Source organism: Ambystoma mexicanum, chromosome 9 (genome assembly GCF_040938575.1).
Source record: "Ambystoma mexicanum isolate Mex_15411 chromosome 9, UKY_AmexF1_1, whole genome shotgun sequence".
Taxonomy (NCBI): Eukaryota; Metazoa; Chordata; class Amphibia; order Caudata; family Ambystomatidae; genus Ambystoma; species Ambystoma mexicanum.
The window spans coordinates 303,341,613-303,362,399 of record NC_090931.1 but is presented as its reverse complement, the minus strand read 5'-3'; positions in this window follow the sequence as shown (position 1 = coordinate 303,362,399).

Below are 20,787 nucleotides of genomic sequence, written 5' to 3'. Positions count from 1 at the left end.
GATGACTAGGAGAATTCTTTAATTGGAAGTATGGCAGCCCATGGAAGTCTCTTCCCCCATTTACATCTCGCTCATATCTGCATGCCTCGTCAAGGTGTCCAAGATTGGTAAGATTGATGCCAATCATTGAGAAGTCCCCTTGACACACTGCCTATGATGGATAGCACTAACCAATTACCTATCCCTGTAATGAAGTTGTATCAATAGTGGGGTGGGTCCAAGAGGAGCCATCAGATAAGTATAGACCAATAGAGTGACTAACCCCTATACATCCTTTACATAGTTTGAGCTATTAACCAACCCTACTTCCCCATAGCTCTTGTAAACTGATATTGTAATGTGATGCCATTGCAGACATAATTTGTGTACAAAATCTGCTTGCAATTGTTGGACATGTGAGAGCCATGAGAGTGAAATGCTTGTATGCTGTCCCGGGTTACATTTGTTGTGTGAATAAATCTGGAGTTTGACGTGCACATGAGTCCTCCATCATTGATTATTGTCCTGACTAATTGTGTGATCCTCGACGCCCTTAACACAGGGATGAAAAACATCAAAAGACGATTCACTTTGCAGCGTGCACTATAAAAATGATCTCACTCACGCACTCTCTTCTTCACTTCCTCACTCACTCAATGAAGAAGTCAGCCTACATCATCTTGACCCTGTCCCAGCCAACTATAAGATAATGTGCAACAACCAAGGCCATCAACACTGCTAACGCTATGTCATGCAAAACACTGAACAGGTGTACTTTCTGCACTTTCGACGATACTCACCACATTTCTAACCATCCAACCTCACCCTGCATTTGTAGACCCCTCTACTGCCCTCCAAAGCAAGATCTCTCAACTTTCTCACACCATTTTAAAGACTTTGAGGGTCATTACGAGGAGGGCGGTAAGGGGTTAATGGCTCCAGCACCTTTACCCCTTACCGCCCTATTACAAGGTGTGCTCGCAGGACCCGCTAAGGACGCCTGGTTTTACCAGGCGTCCTTAGCGGGTCCTGCGAGCATGCTCCCCATTCCCATTGAGCCCTATTGGGGCTCGAATGGGAATGGGGATGCACAGGGTCTGGGTTCCCTGAATGGGGAAATACCGGGCCCTCCAAGGTCAGAATGGCCTTTTATTTCCCCATTCAGGGAACCCGGACCCGGTACACTGAATGGGGGTAGCCATGCCGCAAATAGCAGCATGGCTACCGCCTTCCGTGTAATGAGGCCCTATATCTGAATATCTGGGACGATAATTCGTTGTCACTGGTATGGAAAATATTGTACTCACACAACTGGTTCTGACAACCCACATATTTTAAAGGAAGTGGCTTGGATACCCTATTTAATCCAGCCTCTCTATCCTAAAATATCTGTTCCTTTCCTGGACTGAATGTACTTGTGAATTACCACCTGGAAGATGAATTCTTTTCACCTGACACCTGATACTGTAATGGGCCCGAACGTGGACCTCCTCACGTTCTGCTGTCAGATTCAGCTCTCTACACTCTGAAAGAGGACCGACACAGAGCTGGGGTGCAACACATCTTTATTCTTTCACAGCCAGGCTCGAACTGCCTTTCGGGCGGTAACTCCGCCCCTTAACATGCGCGGGTCGCAGCCCGCGAAATAACCATGAACACAAACAGAGGACTTCTGTCCTCAGGAGAAAACGAATGAGGACATCACACCCTCCCGTCACTAAACATTAAGTCCGGCTCAGTTCATTTCCTCAATGAGGCGGTGGGGTTTCTTCCTCGTTCTCGTTGGTCGGCACTCGATTTGGGCCGACTGGTTTGTCCAGTCCTCGGGAAGTACTTCTCCTTCCGACTCTTCTCGGTCTCCTTCATATGGAGCGTCCCAGGTAGTGAGTTCATCACTCGGATGTGCGTCCTCGCGCATTGGGGCCCTCGACACCCGCCTGAAGTGAGATGAGTTTCTCGTTATGGAATTGCGGTCTCCTTCTGCAGTGATGAGTGACCCTTTCTTGTGGACGATGATGAGAGGGTTCTCGTTGAATGGTGCTATGTTCTTCCGGTGTTGGGGCTGGCGGACTACCACCATGTCTCCTGGTGCCAGATCATTTGTTTTGGCTCGTCGTGTGGTATCCGCAGCTCTTTTCATGTTCTCCTTCATGCATCTGTCCTTTTCCCTCATTTCTGCGTCTCTTTCATATTGATCTTCCTCAACGGCCACATGGGGTATGCGTGTTCTTATCGTTCGCCCGAACATCACTTCTGAGGGTGTTTTCCCGGTGGTGCTGTGTGGCGTATTTCTGTAGTCTCGCATGAGTTGGTATAATAGCTTCTCAAGAGGTTCTCCCGTAATGCGAGCAATTTGGGTGGTTCGTTTGATGTTGCTCATGAATCGCTCGACGGTTCCATTGGCCTGGGGCCATAGCGGTGTCACCTTCCTGTGCCTGAAATCCATGTATTCGGCGAATCTTTGGAAGTCCTGTCCGGTAAAGGGGGGTCCATTATCGGACTTCACTACCTTGGGTACTCCGTAGATTGCAAACATTCGATCCAGGGCCGATATGGTGTGATGGGCTGATGTCAACGGCACTATCTGTAGATCAGGGTATCTTGAATATTCATCGACGGCCACCAGAATGTATTCTCCTCCCTCCATGGGCCCGAAATGATCCACTGCTATCTCTTCCCATGTCCCCTCGGGTAGTGCAGTCATGTTTAGGGGTTCTGGGAAGGTGTGTGGCTTTACGAGTGCACAGGTGGGACTGTCTCGTAATAGTTCCTCTACTGCAGTGTCTAGTTGAGGGAACCATAGTTTCTGCCTCAGCATCCTTTTGGTGGATACGATCCCTCGGTGTCCCTCGTGGGCGAGTTCTAGTACCTTCTGGCGCAGGCTGCGTGGTATCACGAGCTTTGTTCCTTTGAGCAGCATACCTTCATCTGATTTTGCAAGTTCTTCCTTCACGGCTAAGAAACAAGTGATGTCCTGCTTGATGTCTTCGTTCATGGTCTCTCGAATTTGTTTTGCATGTTTCCATCGCCCCGTTTCTAGGCATCTGAGGATGGTTTGTATCCCTTGGTCCGTGTTTGACTTACGGGTTATGTGATCCATGTCTAGTCCTTGTGGCGTGTTGCTGTGGATGACATAACGTATGTACTGGTCGGCTATGGATGGTTCTGGCCCACACTCGTCTTTCGGATGTCTCGAGAGGAAGTCGGCGGGGTTCTGCTCCTTTCCTGGTCTGTGGGTGATGGAGAACTGATAGTCTTGTAGTCGGAGAGCCCATCGAACTATTCGTGGTGGCATTTTTGCCTGAGGGTTGCCAAAGATGAAGACGAGGGCTTGATGGTCCGTTACGACTACAAAAGGTTTCCCATATAGGAACAAATGAAAATGTTCGCAGGCCCAGACTACAGCCAGCCTGGGAGTAGGCTTGTTCGGTTTTGGAAAGGCTTCGACTAGCATAGGACACTATGTGTTTTCTGCTTTCTTCTCGGTCATCCAGTTGTGTCAAGATGGCGCCTGGACCGACTAGACTGGCGTCGACGATGAGTTCTGTTGTTCTTTTGGGGTCGAAATAGGCCATGTTCCGGGCGTCGGAGATGCGGTCTTTGATTGCTTGAAACGCTTCTTGGCACTGTGGTGTCCATGTGAAGTCAGTGTTGAGCTTGGTGAGCGCTCGGAGTGGTTCGCTGATGGAGGCGAAATCCTTTATGTATCTGGTGCAGTAACTTGCAAGACCCAAGAATGACCTGAGGTCTGATGTGGTGGCAGGCGGCTTGGCTTCTCGGAGTGCGCTGACCTTCTCCGGGTCGGGTGTCATTCCCTTCTGAGAGAATATGTGACCGAAGAAGCGGAGTGTTTTCTTGCGAAATTCGCACTTGTCTTTGTTTAGTGTGAGCCGTGCCTCTTCCAAAGCCATGCACACTCTCATTAGCGTGTCATCATGTTGCTCTTGGTTTTTCCCGAAGACCAGGATGTCGTCGCTGTAGTTCAAGCAGTTGGGCACATGCTTGATGACGTTATGAATTTTTGACTGAAAGATTTCGGCCGCGGATGACACACCAAAACTTAACCGCTTGTAGCGGAAGAGTCCTAGATGGGTGGCGAAAGTGGTTATATATCGGGAGCTTTTGCAGAGTTCCAACTGGTGGTACCCTTTGTTGAGGTCCAGTTTTGAGAACACGGTTGCCCCATTTAACAGGTGTACCATGTCGGTTATTCTAGGGGCTTGGTGGCGTTCCCTTAGTATGGCCTCATTTGGCCTTCTCATGTCCACACATATTCGGATGTCTTGGGAGTCCTTTTTGGGCACGGGTACAATTGGAGAGACCCATGGGGTGGGCCCTTCCGCCGGCTCAATGATGTCTGCCTCCAGCAGCTTGGTCAGTTCATTTTCCACTTGTTTTTGAATATTGATGGGTATTCCTCGGTAGTGTTGGGCTATGGGTGGGACATTGGTGTCGATGTGGAGCTCTATCTGCCTGTCCTTTAATTTTCCGAGGCCTTTGAACAGTGATGGGAAGACTTGGTCTATGCTTGCCGTGGGGTCTAGATATTTGTGTACCATGAGGCGGTACAGTATGTGGATTAGTCCCATTTCTATTGCTGCTTGGTAACTCAGTATGCATCCGCTCTCAGTGGCTGCCTCCAGAACGTGCATGGGGATCTTCTTTTCGTGTTCCTTGTATCGACACGACGCCATGAAGAACCCTTTGCATGCCAGCAGGGTTTTTGATCCATATGGAAAAATGAGTGTTCGAGCTGGGTGCAGGCGGGGGCATTTGGTATATTTTCATAGACCTCTTCACTGATCACATTTACGGTTGCCCCCGTGTCAATTAGAAATTCTGCTGCTGTCCGATTTACTTGTATTCGGAGTATTGGGCTATGTTCTTTTGCTGTGCTGTTTCCTAGGGCGTATAGGTATCCCTTCTTTCTTGGCGTTTCCTGGTGTCTTTCCAGTTGGTGTGCTTTTTCATCGGATGATGCACTTGACAGGCTGTCAGACTGTGACTGTTCGATGAGGCACCTTATGTACCTTCGTGGTCTTCTTCTTGCCTTGGGAAGTGGGGTCTTGTTCTCCCTCCATTCTCTCCTGTCGTGCCTTCTTTCTGTTGGTTCATCGTGGGGTTTGTGGTGCCCTGGTTCATGGGGCTGGCGTGTTCCTCGATGATGGTAGGGTGTTGCTTGACTTTGTTCCGGTTCCGGCATGGACTTGTAGTTCCTTCCTGCTCCTCTCATTTTGCTGCGGAAGATCAGGCACACGGCTTTGTAATGGTTTTCTCCACCACACGCGGAGCAGTTCTGGCCCATTGCAGGGCATGTTCCTTCGTGGGGGTACTTGTGTCCGCGTCGGTAGCAGAAAGGATCACTGTTTCTTGTGGTCCCCTCCAGTTTGTTGAGGCTCTCGTGTTTTCCATGGGTGATCTTTATGTCATCCAGGCCTTCAACTTGTGCGGCGAGGGCCGCGTCAGATCGCGCCAGTCGTAGGATTTCGTGTAGGTTGCGCGGCTGCTGCAGCAGTCGTTTGCGGAAGTCGGCGCTTTCACACCCCACTATGATTTGCGACCTGAGGGCCTCCTCATTGGAGTAATTGTTGAAATCACAGTGTTTCATCTTCGCTCTTAGTCTCATGACGAATGCGTCTAGGGTTTCACCTTTGTGCTGTTTGGTGGTGTGGAACACGTGCCGTTCATAGTCTACATTTGTGTGCGGTGTGAAATATTCGGTGAGCGTTGTTTTTAACTTGACGTACGTGTCTATGTTGCTCTCAGGTATTTCTTCAAGAATGTCTCGCACATTTGACCCTACGGCGTGATTTAGAAGGTTGAGCTTTTGTTCGTCTTCTAAAGTACCTGCCGCTTTGAGACACACTTCGAAGTCCCTCAGCCACCTCTTCCACCTTGAGCCAAGGGTGCCTGTGTCAGTGAGGTCGAAATTGGCTGGCAGCTGGGTTAAAAGGCTGTCCGTCATTTTCCTGTGGCCGGTGCTGACTGGCGTCACTGGAATGGTAAGTGAGTCTTCTTCTGAATTGCTCATGAGAAACAGTTCACACATGTTATTTTAGCTGACCTGAATGGTGGTTCCCTTTGCCTAGCGCGGTGGGGCCTTGGTGCCAGCAGGGGGCGCTGCAAATGGGTTGCAAGTCTCTGGCGTGCTTGTTCAAACTTGTGGTGGAGAGGAGAGGGGCTATGTTCTTACCCCTTTGACGTGTTTTGTTGGAGCGGGAGGTTCGCGCCTCCACCGCTCGTCTGCGCGTGCTCGACTGCACGTGTTGCCGTTGGCGGGAGGCCAGTGCTCCTCTCCCGCCCGGGAAATGCAAAACGGGGAGTCTCCGCTCCACCTGCTGATGTCTGGAGCGTGTGTCGACTGGGCCTCCCAGACGTTGCCGTCGGCGATTTCTGTCGCCGGATGACACGCTCTTGCGGGGAGCTGTCACAGCTGCTCCCCGCTGGTTTGTTGCGGCGCTCGCGCCGGAGGGCGGATGATGGGGAGCCTTTGTGCTCCACCCACCTTGGCAGGCCTCCAGGCACCGAAATTCCGAGGCTCCCAGTGGTGTCAGGTGGCACACCACGAGCGGCAGGATCGGAGAGCGCAGGCACGGCGGGACTTTGCGTCCGCCTCGTCGCCAGTGTAATGTGCCCGAACGTGGACCTCCTCACGTTCTGCTGTCAGATTCAGCTCTCTACACTCTGAAAGAGGACTGACACAGAGCTGGGGTGCAACACATCTTTATTCTTTCACAGCCAGGCTCGAACTGCCTTTCGGGCGGTAACCCCGCCCCTTAACATGCGCGGGTCGCAGCCCGCGAAATAACCATGAACACAAACAGAGGACTTCTGTCCTCAGGAGAAAACGAATGAGGACATCACAGATACCTTCCCGGAAGCAATCGCTCCCTCTAATCAGGAGGCCAATTGATATCCGAAGCCTAAAAGAGGAAGGAATCACCTCTGCCCCAATCACTTTGCACCACTGAAACATCCCAAGGCAAAAATAATCAAAGCTACTGTTGATGTCTAGTTCTTACGCATTCTAAAATGCATTGAGAGGAAATTATAAAGATGCTGTTGAAAAACCCAACTTCTAGCAGACAGAAAAAACAGTTTGTCCACCTGTGTACTAATGTTCATGAGACATGTTTGACATCGTCCTTGCCCTCTCTCGCTCTCTACCGACTACACGTTATGAACTTTCATTTCATATGATAGTTTGCACAGAAAAGTCCAACCAATAAATGGGGATCCTATCTTTTTGTAAACCACAAACCAACTCTGACACACTTGTGTTCCATAAATTACAATAAAGCATATTCAAAATCCACAGTGAGCTTTCAAATGACAAAAATAAAACTCAAGGATGTTAACCTGCTCCACACCAATGAACCCAAAGAGGATGACCAGCAATGGCTACAGGGTGGCACTGCGTTATGTAAGCTACAGGTGCCTACTCTTCCAAGGAGCTAGTAATGTGTGCATATTATTTTGGCCACAACATATAGGTCCATGCCACATGAGTTAAAACATTTTCTAAAAAACACCTAAGTGGGAGTCTACCAAGGAAGAAAAACAATCATTTTTCCATCTCTTCAACAAATCCGTTTTCCTCCCAGGGCAAGTTTACACCAAAAGCCCTATATAGGAAGGCGAGTCAGGTACAGTAAACCTGCACGTCTCCCCAATCTAGGTAGTTAATAGGTAAATTAAGATAGATGCATAATCCCAGACACCTCTTCAATTTAAGCTCCATGTTTTGGAGCACAGGTTTTACCAATTTAAAATAGGTGCAATGTCGAGCAGACCGAGCAGGCTTAGTTCTTAATTAGTGATGGATGGAGTGAAAGGCACGTTGAACCTCAGATGGGTAAACTCTGAACGCATCCTATGCTGGCAAAATGGCAACTGTTAGTGTGAGATGGCAGCATTATTGCTCATGGGCTCCATGCAATTCTCCCAACCTTCTTTCACTGCCCTTAATCGAATCTGTGTGGCAGAGCACACAACCAACACACAGGGCTTCTTGCTGCAAGAGATACATTGTGACGTAAAATACAAAACAAAAAGAAATAGTAAGCACGACAATACAGTATATGCCGAGCGCATGGGCTTCGAGAATAGCGTGAATAAAAGAGTGACTGGGTTTGACAAGATCAGTCGACGATTCTAGGATGCGGCTATCATTCTGCACTGGCTAGGGAATGAATGGGGAGGGCGAGTGTTGATATAAAAAGAAGCCACAGATGTCCAGCCCCTGTGATAAAAAAGGAGGCATGGGAATAAGTCGCAGCCCATTACGATGTAGTGCCTAGAGTCCACTTACATAGCCCCCATAAAATCAGTGAGGCCAGTTAGAAAGGCCACCCACCGATAGACAAGCAGAATGGGCAAATGCCCTGCTGTGAAAGAAGACCATTGGGACCCACCATGACAGGAAAGGACAACCTGGCTATACGAGTTCTTCTACAGGTAGGTCCTGGTGGGCCTGGAGGGTAGAACAACACACCTCTGAACATCAGAAAGAGAACAGAAATACTCAAACGAAGGTCTATTTGACCTAATCGAGGACAGCAGGAAGGAGAGTGCAAGGAGGAGTGTGAATGCAAGGATGCAGCAAGATATCCAACCACTTCACTGCCCGTCCTACCCCACTACACTTCACCTGCACGTCCTGCTGGCCATCCATTGCACACTTTCCTACCACCATCAACATGCTTCCATTGTGGGTCCAGAAGGTGACCATAGGTCATGAAATTCTGTCCACCATCAAATCCTGCAATCTTCTGCAGGTTCTGCCAGTAACGGCAGGTTCCTGCATCTGCAGACACCGGTATCTGTAGCTCTAGTACAGGGGAACTGGCATGCTGGTCTTCCACCGAGCTGCCATTGCACCAAAGGTTAAGCAGATTAGGGGACGGACAGTAACTAGCCAGTATGGTCGATCAAGCCCACACTGCAGCTGCCAGGGGATATGGGCCAGTATAGGGCCAGAGGATGCTACACCACCGTAGAAGTCCCCTCTGCTTCTCTACGCTACCTTCCAACACAACCGTGCCTCTGTCGCCACACCAGCCTCCGGAGCAGAAGACCAGGATGTACTGTCACAATTAAGTCAGTTGTGTTTATAACTTGTGTTTTGATTATATACGATGTGAGGTATATGTAATGACTTTCTTGCCAGGGGCGTTGCTAGGGGGGGGCTAAGGGGGCTATAGCCCCTGATCTTTTGGTTAGCCCCTGATAGAATCTCAGGAGCTACAGCCAAAAGACCAGCTAGCCCCCAGTCCCAACAATTCCAACATTAGCTTAGCCCCGGGTCTTTTCCAGACCTAGCAACTCCCCTGTTTCTTGCATATATTTATGATTTTCTGTTGATAAAACCTGATGCTGCTTACTGATGCAAGTGTACAGTGTTGAAGCGTACAAGGAACATGTTAATAGCCCAACTTAATGCCCATCATATTTTCAACCTACAAAGTGTGAAAGCATGGGAAGGTCCACTAGGATTTCGAACCTGAAACTTCTGGGTTGCAAACAATTCTCTGCGGCAGGCATTTTACTGGCTGCCGTTTAATCTGCCGTCCTATATGTGTGACCTCGTACCGGTTTGAGCGGCCTCAAGGTTGGCCACCCCGCTGCTTGTGCCAGTAGTCTAGGTCGTTCCACATGTTTGCGGCACAGTAAATTGTCAGAAGGCTTTACTAGCACACTGCTAAGGCTCCGATAGAATTTACTACCAGTGTCAGAAAACGGTGAGTTTTTACTACCAACTCCAGCAAATTATATCGAGCAGTGCTCGGCGCGCAGGGAGCCGAGTGTATGTAGCCATTTGGAGCTGATTGGGTGCATGTCACAGGAGATGCAGTGCCGCAAAATGTTTTCACTTGACCTTTTACCTAAAGCTTTATTGCTGGGGTACGTCTGTTCCTATTTCCTCGAATCGTGTCAACATGATTCTCGGACGCGTCGTGCACGAAAGCCTTTGGTCACCTGACAGGCGGGAGGGCTTGTGTTGATCGGTTCATTCAGTGGGAGGGTTGCCTGGTCAGAACGGATGCACCGTCAGAGAAACAGGAGTGCCTGGTACATCTTCAACCCACTCCATGCAAACATGGCGTCCTTGTTGCCCATGTTGCAAAGAGGGGACTTCGTTTGGCAAACCATAAGTGAATACGATTTTAAAGCAGCAGCCCATGACTGTGATCCCATCACAGCTTTTCTGCTTCACGGGCACTCGCTTCAGCTCGAAGGAGTGATCTTGACCACAATGTCACGCATATCTGGTGCATTGTTTTGGTGTCACATTGTGCTCCCAAACAGCCATTTTATTTGGCGGAAAGTCTGGATTTCTGGAGGCTATTTTTTGATTTTCACGCCTTGCAAGAGCCAGCTAATTCTAATTGACAGTCAAATTCCAGAAAGCAAAAAGCGTGTCCTGGCTCTTTTAAACTAACCTTCTGGCAAACTGTGCTGCAAGCTTTCCACAAGGCAGCAGGCCACCTTTCTTTTTGGCCTGCTCTTAAAATACACCTGTTTACATTTTTTTTGCCGATTATTACAATTTATTGTATATTTTGTCTGATTTAAGTTACATTCCCGATGATTCCTTTTCATTCTCATTTTCAAAATTTTGATATCATCTTTGATGTCATGGGTGTTCGTCTTAGCAGTGCACAGTGGTGGCGCGAGTTATGGTTGCTTAGCTGACCATAACTGGTGAATTTCTGGGGTTTTTCGGTTTTACCTGTAACCATAACGTCCCTGTAACAACGTTTTTCGATTGAATTTTATAGGTTTTTATTAGTGAAACTTTACAATAACGTCCCTTTAACAACATTTTTTATCAGTGAATTTCTTTGGTTTTTAGCAGGATACCCTTCGTGAGTAAAAAAGAACTGTGCAACATAGTGCAACTGCTGGCACCATGTTAATGAGGACAGCAGTCGCGGGCTGTACGTCTCTTTGCAGAGATCGTGTGGCATCCAACCGGCTGAGTAAGGCAGGTGCTCTCTTACATAGTGGTATCAATCACCAAACGCAAATAGCATAGACAAACAGCACCATGGGTACAAATTGGCAGGGAAAATAGAGTAGATTTGCAAATTGTGCACTTATGAAGCAAACAGGACAAAGACATAGGGAGTACACCTTAACGGAATGCAGTACAACAGAAGGAACGTCTGCCTTCACCAATCTTACCGCACTGCTACTTTAAAGGGGAAGAAAGAACAAACTGCCAGAGTAAGTACTGGAAAATGCAAAGATCTGAATGTCAGTACTATGTAGTAAAGACCCTAAACTTTGTAAAATAATTGCACCGGTGCTGCAGTATGCAATAGTACGGAAGCATAACGTGTCTTGGTGTAATGCAGCAATGGCAAGCACCTTACAGTGGCACGAAGAACATTTCCATCATGACCCAAGTACTTTCTGTAGTAACCCCATTGGTACGCACAGTGCTGTGAACTGTAAAATATGTAATATATATTGCTGCATGTACATCAAACACATTTTCTTTTTGGTAAGACAACATATTGGAAAGGAAGGCAAGGTAGTACAAGCGGCAACCCTTCCACAACAGCATAAGGGCATAGGAAAGGAACAAAACTCTGTGCATAGGGAAATGGACAACGTGGAAGTCAAAGTGGAGAAATTGGTGAACAATTGTGCCGCTTTAAAGGTTGTGTACAAGGATATCATTTGGACAAAATAACACAGCACTGGCACACTTGCATGTGTACTCCTTCCCCATGTCGAAGCCCCCCATTCCCTCAAAAAACGTTTCGAGGGAGACGTTACCGTACTACATCAATGTCTTCCTCCCTTCACAACCAAATTGTGCAAATCCCCATTTTCCCACAATAAGTACTTCTGCTACCCCTTCCTTTCCAAATGGGGTGTATGCGTGTGTCAAAGGAAACGATAATAATGAGAATGTTGCTGACTGTTTGAGTGGTAATTTCTTTTGTACCTGAAATGGGGTTCTGACTCAGCAGCACACAGTCCTCGTTGCCATGACCGCAAGTAAGAAAAAGGTACACTGCAGCTGTCCAGCCTATCCGCAATGACATTGGAGGTATCCATACGCCGCCAGCATGTGCCGCACATCTGCATGTTGTCCACCACCAATAAATGCGCTTATGCCCAGACGTTTATGTGTAGTGCAAGTACACACATGTGTGTCTGTTCCTCTGTGTCCTGCGGACATCGCCACTGTGCAGCATATCTGAAGGAACGGTAATTAGGTTGGGCGTCCACCACCCACGTCCTACAGGTAGCTATGCAGATAAGCATCCCACCTGCTGTACCTTATAAATACCCAGCATTTCCCTAAATTGTTGGTGCACGTGTGGCGCAGTTTTAGTCAGTAGAGAAAAGGCAACGGTGTGCATAGGACACCCATGCATGTGCACACAACGTATTCTGCCCAAAACGCATGCAGCGGACAGCTGTCCCAAAGGAGAACAGTGGCGATGTCACTGTGCGACCGCACTCACTCTGGGCGTGAGCCCTTATTTCAGGGACCGGAGCCAGATCCTGGAACAGTGGGAAAGGACAGGGTTCAGGAGTGTTTTTCAGAAAGTACACTCTTACAGACACAGCACAATGTGCCGTTGTACATGTATGTATGGTTTGGAACAATGTAGGCCTGCTTTCCCGGTGAAAGTTGTCCACAGCAACCCTACAAAAGGGCACACCCCAGAGGTGCAGTGTAATTAGTTTGCAGCTTTGCTGAACAAAGTAGAAGGCCACATAGGTTTGCGCTGTAAGTAATGCTGCACCAAATCTGATGTGCTACAGTGTGTCTACAACTAATAGCAACCATGTTAGTCCGGGTAAGTATGCACAGTAATGGACAAAATTATGAACGGACCTTGCTAAGCCACACGAAACTGCAACAGCAATATTTCCCATTGTCCCAATCGCATGGGTAGCTAGCGGCAAAGGGGAGCAAGCGCACGTGTGTTTCCCCAAGGACGGTGAGGGCCATGCCCCAATGAAGTTGAAAAATTCCTTCTTCCCTTTCCAGTTTGTTCTTTGCAGCATGCCGTCAGTGCATACTGTTAAAAAGTTCCACACGCTTCCACCAATGACATTGAAGAGCTCTCCATGTAACAGTATCAGTTCTGTACAACACTCCTCTGCGTACACACCCCACCCAGAAATGTTATTGTGCAATCCCTGTGGCTCCACAGTCCCATTTCCATAGCAGCCATCCTGAAAATCCCTGGATGTGGCTTTTGTGCTGCGTGTGAGCGTGGGGGCACAACGTGCAACCAGGGTAGGGGAAGTTTGTTATAAGGTGCTGCTCTTAAAAGAGTTTAATTTTTTGGCATTTTTTGTAGATGCTTCTAGCGAAACACCTTTTTTCATTTTTTATTTGATTTTGTGTTTTCTTGTGCGGACATTGTTACAGTAAGCTCTTCACCGCATCACGGGTAAAGAAAACAGCATTACCAATGGGCAACACAGAAATGCCACCTGCTTGGAAAAATTCTGCATTTCCACAACTAATGTGGTCATTGTTGTAGAAGAACATCCCAGCAGCGTACAAAAAAGTGTTCATGCTTCTGTTGATGAGACACCTTCCTGCGTCTGGCTTGGAACAACATCCATGAGCAGTGGCCCACACTCTTCGTGGTGTTATCGATGAGAACAGCACCTTGGCAGTGGGAAAAAGCCTCTTCACTAGCTTAAGAAACCTCTTTAGTCAACGGAACAAGCCTAAACAAGACACGTAACCCATGTGCATACCGCCGTAGTGTAGGACGATAACATTGCCTCTACCGAAAGAGGCCAGGTCTTTGCAAAGTGCATCCATGTTGGCGAAACTGTGCTCGTAGACACCACTCCACAATGCGACCACTCCTTCCAACCCGAAATTGCCATCAAAGTTTCTTTCCAGGGCATACATGTGCAGATCGAGTAGAAAGGCATTGTCACACTCACCTGTGTCTCTGCAGGAACGATGGATGAGCCTCCTTTGACCCCGAGTTCTCACTTCCCCTGTTTCACCCGGAGGAACACCTGTCAAATATAAGATGCACACTCAGACCTGGGTTCTTCTGATTCCCCTGGGCCCATTCCCTTCTCTCTACTATGTGCTGTGACGTCTCCTAAGGGCTCACCTTGGTTTTAAGTGGGGTGTGCACTCCATCCTGCATTCACAGGGACGCTAGTCTATGGGAGATTCACAGCCCTACACTTGTAGGGATGATGCCAATATCTGTTTGCCGAGTTCTGATGCCACACGCTGTTATATGCTTTCACAGCGAGGCAGAGTGTACAATGTGCTAGTTTCTTCACTAGCAAGAAAGCCCTTTCCACAAGGTGAACGTTGCGCGGTGGATTGTGAGAGTCCGGTATAGTCCAAATTGTCTTATTTTGCCAAAGGTGTCTTGGGTGAGTAGCGCTGCGTGTAGGACTCAGAACCGCCGTTAGGTATGCACAGCGATATAGGTTCAAGCGCACCTAGTAATGTCTCTCCTTTCCCTTGCAGGAGTGGATTATGGAGTGCTTGCGCCACAAGTCTGGGTTCAGCGCTACTGGAGAGCCTTGGAGGTCCGGTAAGTATGCACAGAGGCTTCGGTAAGTATGCACAGCATTACTGGAGCGAGCGCAGTAAGTAATGTCTCTCCTTTCTTTTGCAGGAATTTTGGTAAGTATGCACAGCGTTACTGGAGCGAGCGCAGTAAGTAATGTATCTACTTTCTTTTGCAGGAATTTGGGCGCCCGGACTACGAACCTGGATTCCTGCATAGCGGGAAGATTCAATGAGTATGCGCAGCATTACTAGAGAGAACGCGCTAATGAAAGTTCTTCTTTGTGCTTACAGGTGCCGGTGTAGGTTTCACCTCGTTGATCTGGAGCAGGTACGCAGAAGCAGGATGATCCGGAGCAGGTAAGCAGAAGCAGGTTGATCTGGAGCAGGTAAGCAGAAGCAGGATGATCCGGAGCAGGTAAGCAGAAGCAGGATGATCCAGAGCAGGTAAGCAGGAGCACGGTGAGTGTGTTGCTGATGCAGCTTACAGAAAGCAAACGAAGCACTGGAAGAATCTTGGGTGTGGCTTATATAGCCAGCCACACCCAAACACTAGAGAGCTCATGGACTTTCATGCACTTCCTGTTTGGCAACAGGAAGTGGTAACCAGGAAGTTACTACAAACACCAGGAAGGAATTAAAAGGAGGTATCTGCTATGGGTTTTTTGTGTGCATATGCCAGGCCTGTCAAGCCTCCACCCAGCTTGCCCCGACTACATGCCTGGTACCCATGACAGTCTTCCCCCTCTATGGTGTGAGTGAGGGTTTTGGCTTATCAGGATTGTCCCGATTGGAATCTTCGCACCAATCGGGAGGCATGTATGTGTGTGCTGGGTTCCCATGATCTTTCCTAGTGTCCGTACCCCTTCCAGTCAATCAAGTAATACAGGGTCTTTTGTACTAGTTTGGAATCTAATATGTTCTTTACCTCATATTCTGGTGCTTCTTCACCCACTTGTATGGGTCCGGGAGGTGTGGAGGTTCGGTTTCCTGGGTGTACTGGTTTCAATAGTGACACATAAAATACGGGATGTATACACATATGTTGCGGTAACGCCAGTCTCATGGCTGCTGGATTAATCACTGTCTCAATCGTATATGGGCCGATGTATCTAGACTGACATTTTTTGGGACCTTTTAAAGCAATGTGTCTAGATGCCAGCCAGACCAGTCTCCCACTTGATAATCCTGCACCAGAGTCAGAGCTGAAGGAATACCTTTCAGAGCTATGAAATGGGACATTTTGGAGAAGAGGTCCACTACTACGAGGATGGTATAATAACCTGAGCTGGGAGGTAAGTCAGTGACAAAGTCCATTGCTTCTGTGTGCCAGGGCACTGGTGGAATGGTGATTGGCTGAAGGAGGCCGGCTGGTTTATTGCCTGGATGTCTTGTATTGTGCACACACCTCATAGGTGCCTATGTAGGTAGCAATATCCTCTCGCCAAGTTGGCCACCAATAAGATTTGCTTACTTTCTTCATGGTTTTAGCTATACCTGGAGGGGCTTCCAACAGCGAGTCATGGTAGTCAGACATAATTGCTTGTTGCAGATCCTTAGTTGGAACGTAGAGACGTCTTTGGTAATATGGTAGTTTGTCTTGAATGGTGAACTGTTCTCCCTTCTTGTCCCAAGCCAGTAGGTCTCTTTCAGACAAACTTTTTTTTATTGCTTCCTGCAGTGTGTTTAACGGAGATGGGCCAATGCAGAAGCTGAGCATTTTATGGCCATGTATGATCTCCACCGGGCTAGTGGCATCATAGACTTCCTCTCCTGTGCCAATGCGGGATAACACATCCGCTTTACCGTTCTTAACTCTGGGGCGATAGGTGATCACAAAGTCATATTCCATTAAGGATAGGGCCCAACGGAGCTGTCTTGAAGACTGAGCTTTCGCTGAGTGTAAGTATTGAAAGTTCCGATGATCTGTTATTATTGTGATGGTGTGTTTTGCTCCAAGTAAGTAATGTCGGCATTCGCACAGTGCACTCTTGATTGCTAGAAGTTCTTTCTCAGAAATCGCATAGTTCAATTCTGCTGGGGAAAATTTTCTCGACCAAAAGGCAATGGGATGAAGGCATCCAGTTTTGGGATTCTGTTGAGACAATACAGCCCTGATGGCAACGCTTGAAGCCTCCATTTCCACGATGTACGGTAAATCGTGCTGCGGGTGTTGTAGTATTGGGGCTGAGGTGAATTTTTCCTTGAGGGTTCGGAAGGCTTCTTCCGCCGATGGTGTCCATTTGAATTTTTCTGTGTTTACGCAGCAAGGATGTAATTCGGTGTACTAAATGTGAGAATCCTGGTATGAAGCATCGATATAAATTTGCAAAACCTAAGAAACTCTGTACTCCCTTTACAGATGTGGGTGAGGACCAAGTGAGGATTGCCTCCACTTTTCTATTGTCCATCTTGATTCCCTGCGGTGTCAGTACATATCCCAGGAACTCCACCTCGGTGATGTGGAAGGAACATTTTTCAAGTTTTGCATACAGTTGGTTTTCACACAGTTTGCGGAGTACTGTTCGCACATGGGTTACGTGTTCTTGGGGAGTGGTGTAGTCAAACAGAATGTCATTGATGTAGATGACTGCGCAGACATCGAGGAGCTCCCGTAACACATCGTTCATAAAATGCTGGAACGCAGCCGGGGCATTGCAAAGCCCAAAGGGCATGACCTGGTATTCATACAGACCATAGCGGGTATGGAACGCAGTCTTCCACTCGTCCCCTTTCTTCATGCGTACCAGGTGATATGCGCCACGTAAATCTAGTTTTGTGAAAATCTTTGCCTGTCTCACCTGGTCTATGATTACTGGTGTCAGAGGTAATGGGTACTTGTTCTTTATGGTGACTTGATTTAGGGCCCGGTAATCGGTACACATTCTTAAATCCCCCTCTTTCTTAGGTACGAAGAAAAGTGGGGAGGCGGCTGGAGACTTAGATGGCCTAATGAAACCGTTTGTCATGATCTCTGCTTCCAAAAGGTCAGGGTTTTCCCAACTCCCTTGGAAGCAGATCCATAACCCAGGTTCCGAGTGCCAACCAGTCCCAATTGGGACCTTTTGGACCCAGTCCTGGCGCCAGTGGCACCAGGCTCATAAATATGCCCAGTCCCAGCGCTGGAAGCGCCGGGCTCATAATGCTTGGGTGGACTTACCTGCAGCAGACCATGCTGCTTACTTGCCTGCCAGTTGAGCCTCTGATCCTCTTCTGTTTGGAACTACTTTTCCTGTTGGGTGGGGCAGGAGCCACTCCCTAGATTCAGAACACTGGAACTCTTCTGGAAAGCAGGAACTCTTTTCTTACCTAGGCGTGGCTGTGGAAGGAGACACCTAAGCACTACAGGAGGCTATTTAAACCACACCCGATGGATGAATCTTGCTTTGCGTTATTCTGCATCCTCTGCAGCAGAACGCTCATCGTGTCTTCTGCATCTGATCCTGGGCCTAAGGAAAAAGGCTTACCATCCTGAATCCAGTCTTCAGCAACACCTATAAAGACAAGAAAGAACAGGTTAGCATTACAGTCTTCAGTGACAGCTCTTCACTTACCTGGTCCATCGGCTGTCACCAACGCCTCGCGCTGCATTCCGGCATCTGAAAGACAAAGGCTTACCTACTCTTCGTGCGCTCCGGAGGTCTTCACACTGCATTCCGGCATCTGAAAGACAAAAGCTTACCAACTCTTCGCACGCTCCGGAGGCCTTCGGCGCTGCATCCCGCATCTGAAAGACAAAACAAGGTGCGTTTAAAGACATTGGGGAACTTTAATACTCACGTGCCATTACTCCTTTCCACATCTAACCCAGTGGGTATTCCGGCACCCTGCAGCCGCTCCGAACTTGTACCTGCAAAATAAAAAGACAGTTAGAGCGCATCGTGAAGCAGGCAACAAGCGCTTACTTACGTGCTTCCAGGCGCTTCTATTCATCACACGGGCTCCATCTTCAACTCACTTCAGCCCGGCATCCGCCATCGCCGGAACCCTGCAAAACAAGAAACATCATTACTAGAGACTTTAAAGACATTAGAATTACTCGAAACTTACCGTTCGTGCAGTAAACGACGGACAGCAGTCCTCTGAAGTCAAGAGGCCTACTCCCCTTATCCAGTGAAGAAACTGGTTACAGCACCCTGCCCCGAGGCAGATGGAGAGCACGGCGTTCACTTACCTAAGGTGAGAGCGTTAACCTTTGGGGTTCTACAGGAGAAGAGAAAGGGAAGAAGAGAGAGACATTCAATAACCCAGTTCCTTAATCCCATATTTTCTATCTGCAGACATCTTACCCTTCGAGTCAGACATACAGTGCACAGAGGTCCAGCCCAAAGAGCCAGCCGTGTGTTACACATCACCTTTGAAGATACGGTATACGCCCAGTCAAGACCGGCGCCTCTACGGGAATCAGGTGAGCGTTACAGAACGCAAAGCCAACCACAAAACTCCCGTCCAGGCGCTATGGAAACCTCGGATACCGACCAGCTAGCCCAGTTACTTGGGGAACTAAGGGCAGAAGTGCATGCAGCCCGTCAGGAAATGAACGCTCTAAGAAGGGAACTGATTATTTCCAAGGAGCGAACAGATGATCTCGCTAGACAATTGCTACAGTCACAAGCCGGACAGACCCCGTTACCCGCATCTGGGGGAAATCTTCCTTCTACATCCTCTATGAATCCAGTGCAGATCAACCTACCTGGGAATGTACCTCTGGCTCCGCCCGAACGATTTTCTGGTGACCCAAAGAGGTTTGCAGTATTTATCAATCAGTGCCGGTTGCATTTCTTATGCCGGCCAGCAGCCTTTCCAACTGATCAAGCTAAAGTAGCTTTCGTGCTTTCGTACCTTAGTGGCAATGCGGCAGACTGGTCGATCCCTCTAGTAAATCAAGATGATCCGGTCCTCCATGATTTTCAAGCTTTTCAGCTCAGTATGGAAAAACTGTTCGCAAGACATTCACAGGGGCAGGCCTTGGACAATGAGCTTCTTTCGTTGCGACAAGGTAATCAAGACCTTTTGGCTTATATTGCGTCTTTCAACAGACTGATAGTGGAAACTCAATGGCCTGAGGACAAAAGGATTACGCTGTTTTATAGAGGTCTACGTGGAGAGCTCAAAGATGTGTTAGCCCAAGTAGTGAATCCCCCACAAGATTGTTCGGTCTATATAGACTTAGTCGTTCAAATAGATCACAGACTGCAGAACAGGAAGGCCGATCGTTCCAAGTTTGATGCTCGAGTATTTTCCAAACCGCCAACTCCTTCCAAAGGAGTAGACTCCGGGGAACCCATGCAAATAGGGGGTCTGAAAGGTCCTCTAACACAAAAGGAGCGGGAAAGGAGAAAACAGTTGCAATTATGCCTCTATTGCAGAAACTCAGGGCACTTTCTTCGAGACTGTCCGGTGAAACCTGCCAAGAAGGCAGTAGGAGCTGCAGTTACCAAAGTTACAAACTCTGAGCAGGGAAACGACCTCGCCCGACAAGAATAGAGGTCCTCTTGCCGAGCGTGAAAACCAGTTCCGTGACCTCGCATTTCGTGATACCTATGGTCCTCATTAGCCCTGATAATCCGGATCGATTACATGCAATTGAAGCTTACGTCGACAGCGGTGCCATCGGCAATTATGTGGATCATGAAATGGTTTTGAGGATGAATCTAACTCTTTGTCCCAAGGCTGTAAAGGATGTCATTACTACGGTGGATGGTACGGAGATAGCCTCCGGGCCAGTAACGCATACCACTCAAGAGGTGACGCTAGTAAGTCAAGATGGACACCATGAGAAGATCGTGTTCGATGTGATCAAGGCCCCTCAGTTTCAGATTATTCTAGGAATACCTTGGTTAGAGAAACACAATCCTCTGATCGATTGGCGAGCAAGAACGGTCCAGTTTCCAGAATGTGTCTCTACTTGTCACCCTCCACCTGGTGTTGCACTGGCAGCAATTTCTTCAGAGACTCCCCAGTTACCTCCCGAATACCTAGAATACCAAGATGTTTTCCGGAAGGATCAGGCTAACTCTCTACCTCCTCATAGGTTTTATGACTGCCAGATAGACCTGATACCTGGATCTACTCCTCCTTGTAGTAGAATTTATGCCCTCACCGAGCCTGAGAACCTTCACCTTCGACAATACCTGGATCAATACCTGGCAAATGGGTTTATTCGTCCTTCCAAGTCCCCTGCTTCTTCAGCTTTGTTCTTCGTTCCAAAAAAGGAAGGAGACCTTAGAACTTGTATAGATTATCGCTCCCTGAACCAGATCACCGTTAAGAATAGA